The sequence below is a fragment of the Hylaeus anthracinus genome, unplaced genomic scaffold, assembly GCF_026225885.1.
Source record: "Hylaeus anthracinus isolate JK02 unplaced genomic scaffold, UHH_iyHylAnth1.0_haploid 5, whole genome shotgun sequence".
Classification (NCBI taxonomy): Eukaryota; Metazoa; Arthropoda; class Insecta; order Hymenoptera; family Colletidae; genus Hylaeus; species Hylaeus anthracinus.
In genome coordinates, this window is record NW_026535322.1 from 2,370,676 (window position 1) to 2,376,600 (window position 5,925).

At 40.7% G+C, this 5,925-nt stretch overlaps 1 long non-coding RNA gene across 2 annotated transcripts; it reads right to left on the reverse strand.

Annotated features, from left to right (window-relative positions):
• Positions 1–1,377: 1,377 nt before the first annotated feature.
• LOC128895973 (uncharacterized) lies at positions 1,378–5,677 on the reverse strand. Of its 2 annotated transcripts, XR_008461894.1 has the most exons (4): positions 5,555–5,677; positions 5,295–5,471; positions 3,298–3,471; positions 1,378–3,173 (listed from the first exon to the last, which is right to left on the reverse strand). It is a non-coding gene; the product is annotated as an uncharacterized LOC128895973 (long non-coding RNA). The 2 variants fall into 2 exon arrangements; XR_008461893.1 differs by having other exon boundaries at positions 1,378–3,471.
• Positions 5,678–5,925: the final 248 nt, after the last annotated feature.

Genomic DNA, 5,925 nt, shown 5'->3' on the forward strand with positions numbered 1-5,925 from the left:
GAGAGAGAGAGAGAGAGAGAGAGAGAGAGAGAGAGAGAGAGAGAGAGAGAGAAAGAAAGAAAGAAAGAAAATCCGCACGAACGAGCGAATGGTGAAGTGTGAAAACGGAACAATGCGAACGGCAACACCAGCACTGTATATTATTACGATTATTTATTATTACGATATGTTCGTTGACTATTATGTTAGAAATAAAAACTACATTGAAAAACTGCCTGAAAGAAACCTTCGAACGACAACGTCTTTCGAAACTTCGTGTTCTCTTTTTCACTTGTATGTTCCCGCCATTATTAAGTTCAAGAGAAAAAGAATAAAAATGATACGCCAATGGAAGCCTTGCGACAACGCAGATAAAAGCAACATGCCAACATGCCCCTTACGTAAAAGTGTAATTAGATACAAAGAAGTATGACAGTCGACATTCAATGCACTGCTAGTCGACGTGTCATCTACTAAAATTTATTTACCAATATGTTTTATTCCTCCTGACAGAAGGAGATTCGAATTCGTTACTCGAAGCTCCCGTTTAGATAGGAATTTTTCCTGTCTTCGTCCCGGTTGCTCATGTCATTCCGTTCCCCATCCCTTCCCGTTCTTTACACTTCGAGAAACAACAAAGTGAAAGCGCGAGGGCACTCGAAATCCAAGAAAAGCGGAACAAGTGGCGCGTGGCTGAGATCGCCCTCCTCTGGAACACAATATTTGCTGCTTCTTCGCCGCCCTGGCCCTCGAGAACGATTCCCCGAGTTTCGAGGGCTCGATCGTCGGTATTAAATTCAGGAACGCCGAAAACGACAGAGACACGAGACGCCTCTCGCGAATAATTCGAGGCAGCCGCGCGTAAGACGTATCAGAACGAAGAGGGAACGAAAAGGGATGGATATCCCTTCTGAGCGGTTTCATCCCAGCGAATTGTTGTTTCTTGGCGGAAATTTACATCTCCTTAAAAGGGATTCGCAAGCCCAAAGAAATTAATTAACGGATTCTCAGTGCCTTGACCTTTTAGCTGCTCTTCTATTTCCTATTTTTGTATATTGCTCGTTTAGTAAATAATTTGCTGCCTGCCTCGTAAATAGTTGTTCGAGAGGAAAACCGTTTCGACGTTGATTTCCTTGGAGTTACCTGTAAAAGCTTTATGAAACAGTTGGTAATGATATTATGCAAAGCTGCACGAGCGTAAATATTCCATTCACGGAGTTGTTTTCATCCAAGAAATTCTTCTCTCGCGTGTAGAAGGCGGCAGTGGCTGAGATAAGCTGAATTTAAATCAAATCTTGGTGTCCTCTCAGCACGTGGAAACAGACATAACTCAACGTAATTCAAAATTCCAGTGGCAAGATTGCATCACTGGAATTTCATGTAGGAGTACGACAAACTTTGTAAATGAAACGAGTGTAAGTATCAAACTGGTCAGTCGAGACAATTCGAAAGGGAACGTCTACTTGTGAAACTACAGGTGGACCCAAAAAATGAAATGAAAAGTGAAATGAAACTGGTTCTAATCAATTTTATTATTTCATTGATCGTCAAGTATACTACACCATTATTTCATATACATTTTACTAATTTAAACAATTGTGACGAGATAACTCTAACCGTCAATTACTATGCCAATAACTAGCGGTCGAATGTTCGATCCAATCACCGAAAACGCCTTGTCCGAATGCCTCCGATCGAGCTACAATCGAATCGAACGCGTCACGCATGGTTTTTCAATAAAATTCGATATTAATTTTAGTTGAACTTTCGTGAAATCCGTTAACGAGCACGGAGTTACAGTCGAGTTACAGTCGCATGGAAAATTGGTACAATTTCCAATTACACAAATCATATTAATCCCACCGTTTCAAATAATACAATTTACGACGATGTAATTACCTCTGACGATATATATTCGAGCTTAATATTATTACGGGCGTAATAATATAGTCCAAATAATGCTACAATGTCGGAGTTATTATTCATCGTATCGCACATTATTACACATCATATCGTGTTCTTGGTATTAACAGAATAGCTGAATGCAGTGCGAAGAAAATAATCTGGAACGTTCTAGCGTTTCTTGTTGTATCGATTTCTTTAGAGCGCGTAATCAGAAAGTGATTAGTAGAAGTGTGGTATATCTTTGTCCATCGTATGACCTTGTGCCAGAAACTCCATTAAGAAACGTAGGGTGAGACCTATCTATCGGTAATCTCGAAGGGTAGCTCAGGGGGTTAATAACAGGTAAATTTCGCAATTAGAAAAAGTAACATTACGAACGTGACACGCAAGTGGTAGTCATCGGTGTGTAGAACAGGTGATCGTAATTCTTGGAAATAATTAACTTTAAATTTACCTTTTCAATTTGCTATCGTGGTTTTAATTAATATTAACAACAACTCGATCTCCTCTGAATGTCAGTCGCAAGATGAAAGAGACAAACCATACGCCAGACTTCTATACCTGTGTTTGTTTTAGGTGGATAACCGTTATTAACTAGATTATCTTTGATTAATTGTAAATTGCTGTTGTGGAATCTAAGGGCTGATAAGATTATTGCTTTGCTAGCGAGACTGTACATCACGGGTATCGTACATTATACCAGAGGATTTGAACACGAGTTTAAGTATCCACCTGACCCATTTCGTTTTAAGTAACTATCTCTAAACGAAACATTTTCGTACGATATAAATAATACAATTCTTTTCCAAAATCTAAAGAAGCGAAAGCGTTTCGCTCTGAAATTTTCGAGCATGAACACACGTCGTTATCTTTCCAAATGACGTTAAAAGATCCAGAGTGTTAGCGTTACGTTCCATTAAGAGCGACACTCTGAACGACCGTAATGGTGTCCCAAACACCTGATGACATATAATGGCATTGCGAGTTAGAATGACCTACTATCGATTTCGTGTAGAAGCATGTCCCACGCGTAAGCTTCCTGATCGTCAGACGTGGAAGCTTGTTCACGATAATCCGTCACCGTCGTTGGACTCAATAGTGGATCGATACAACATTTATCGTCCCGCGATGATCATTCGTTAAAACGAGGGGGACGAAGACGTGCGTCGTATTTCAAACAAACGACGATGCCGTTGTAGTAGAGATTAGAAGCGATGGGATGAATAGCGAATAGTGGAAGTTAGCGATATTTTTGAAGGTGAGTAGGCTGTTTCATATATCTGCACTACCTAGTATATACAGTTTGATCCTATAAGTATTCGTACCAAATTTTCAACTCATTTTTGCGCATAAAATCGCTATCCAGTCGGTTAAATTGAGCCGTAGCCCACTTTGCATAGCATTCATAGATACCTGTAGTACCCAGGTCTGCGAGAATAATAGCCTTCCGGTGGTGTTCTCTTCGAATGGTAGATCTTCGGTGATCTATGTCCTGCATACCATCGTGATCGACGCCATGGCCTACGTTGATAGTACTTGTACGGTCTGATCCGCTTGTAAGCCTCCACTGTTTCAATAACAGTACGACTAGAACGCAATCCTGACGAAGCGATGAATTAATAATTCCTATCATTATTCAATTATTTATTTCGTTATTGTCACACGAAAGGTTACAAAAGGATTCTTTCTCGGGAACGACAGCATAAATAGGGATACTTTTAAGCACCTTAACTTCCGAACAAAAGAAACTTTCCTCGAGTCTACCGACGCTGAAAGTTCACCCTTCGCGTTGCTGAGATGAAGGCGAATCAAATTGCCCTATTTGCTTCGGACACTTTCAGGAACAGTTTGACGAAGTCCTCAAGTTCAACGAAAGTTGCGGCGAGCTCGTGCCTACGTTGCGTCGCACTTTCGTTCCGAATACTGACAATTCGAAATGGTCGTTGAGTATTTAAGCGCAACAAAATCCGTGACATTTCCTTTTAACTTCTCTTCATTTCCTGACCCAATTCACTTTAACTTTCCTCCATATCCTAGCACATATCCCTTTAAATTCCCTTCATTTTTTTGAGAGTATTAAGAGTTGTTAGGAGTTGTTAGTAGATGTTAGGATATGTTAGAAGACGTTAGGAGTTGTCAGGAAATGTCAGGAAGTGTTAGGAGATACTAGATGATGTTAGAAGGTATTAATAGTTGTTAGAAGTTGTTAGAAGGTATTGCTAGATGTTAGGAGATGTTAAAAGATGTTAGGTGTTGTTAGGAGATGTTAGAAGTTCTTTAGTTGTTAGACGGAATTAAGAGGTGTTATGGAGTGTCTAAATGTGGACGAAAAAGTTAGTCACTCACCCGTGATCGATACGGTCTGAGCGAGTACTGAACAAAATTCTAGTTGTCATTAAGTATGCGCGAGTATGCCCCTGTTAGATATCAACCTATGTTAACCTGTTTGTAGGCCCGGTTGCTGAGTCGTAGGCGCAGAGCTGCGCCTATCATACGGCAACCTGGACTAGCCGGTTTGTCATTCCGGTTGCCATTGCGTAGGCGCAGCAGTGCCCCTATGATACGGCAACCTAACCGGCTGGTTATCATTTCGGTTGCCATCTCGGAGGCGCAGACGGGCCTCTGTTATGCGAAAACTACAAGTAGCTTGTCTGACAAATTCAGTTGTCATCTCCACGTTGCTGCGTACTAGATTGCACAACGACTATGGTGGACAAAATAATACTTGAAAAACTAATTCCAACTGTAATTGTATCAATTACTACTTTCTGTTTTTGAGGTTTGTTTTGGCTAGGGATATAAAATTAAATTTGCGGTTGGTCTTGGAGTCACCTAAAAAAGATAGATATAGATAGTGCAATTGAATTTATTACCCTGAAAATAATAACAATTCAGTAGCAAACGAAACGATAAGTTCAGGAGACATCTCTTGACATTTATACCACAATGACATTTCGTGCTATTGTCATAAATTCTCTAGCATCCATTCTACTATTATAATGGCCTGCTCTCTCTCTCTATTCTGTATTCCGTTGTCACGAAAATGCCATTGTTATCAACATTTTATTGTTTCCAAGTACCAGCACTTCCCTAAATATTTCCGCTTCCGGAGCCTTCATTGTATGCAGTAATTTGTTGTACGAGCCGCTCATCGCACAAATCAATTAACTACATAAAACAAAGAAGTTGAGGAATGCGACGAAATAATGTACATTGTTTTTAAAAATTCCCTTTTTAATATAAATTCAAATAAATACTGAAATATACTGAAATAATACTGAAAAATAATACTGAAATGACGACACGATACGTCAAATAACGCAAACGTGATTCCTGATCAAAATTGATTCCTGCTACGTAGCACGTGCTTTTCTACGAGGTACTTGTATCTAAGCAAGAATCTTACTCACCTCTGGCCTTCGAATTATTATTGCGTCGCGCGTGGGGAGAGGGAACACTGCGCCCTCGACAACGTTGTAATGGATGAAACAGGGGTAAGCCTGCGCCGGATGCGACGAAGCGTTTTCATTTCCGGTATCTGGTCCCGCCTTCGCGATTTTACGAAGACCGACTTTAATACCGAGAAACTGCACGGATAATAAAAGGATCAGCGGGAACTGGGACAACGCCGGTGCCAAAAAGTTTGATGGGATCGAGAAAGAAAAGATACCCGTTTCCGCTTCTGCCAGTAAATCCGAAAACATCCAACGTGTACAGGCGCCCAGCTACCTCGGTTAATGAAGTTCAGGAACGCTGCACGATGCCGCGACGAAAGTGCAACACTCGTCGTAACTTGCAGCCACGGTCGTTGGCAGATCTGCGATGCGTTGCGAAAGAACGTGGACGAGTACAGTCGGAACGGAATAGGGCAAGATAAAGCAGGAAGGTAATTGGATATCGCAGGCGATTACTTGCAATTGATGCTCACCTCTCACGGACCATAAACTGACATTGCGATGTATGTTCGGAGTTGGCTCCTGTTAGGATAAAAATTAATTTAGGGAAAATATGATTAACTCCACTTTTTGAAAAATCTTAAAT